Source organism: Dasypus novemcinctus, chromosome 19 (genome assembly GCF_030445035.2).
Source record: "Dasypus novemcinctus isolate mDasNov1 chromosome 19, mDasNov1.1.hap2, whole genome shotgun sequence".
Classification (NCBI taxonomy): Eukaryota; Metazoa; Chordata; class Mammalia; order Cingulata; family Dasypodidae; genus Dasypus; species Dasypus novemcinctus.
Window position 1 is genome coordinate 84,776,056 of NC_080691.1, and position 257 is coordinate 84,776,312.

Below are 257 nucleotides of genomic sequence, written 5' to 3' on the forward strand. Positions count from 1 at the left end.
TATTTGTTATGTGGCATAGCCTAAACTCTGCTGTGTAATACAATGCTCATTTCTCATAGTAGTGGCCTTTCACAGCAGGCAGACACCTCCGTATTTACATGCACAGTGAATTATCTCACTGTCCAGACAGGGAAAAAGAGGTATGAGAGGAAAGGAAATTTACCCATGATCACACAACTAGAAAGTGGAGTTGCCTCATAATGATGCTGACAAACGCCTGCGGTCCCTGATTCCCCAACCCAAGACAGAAAAGCAAC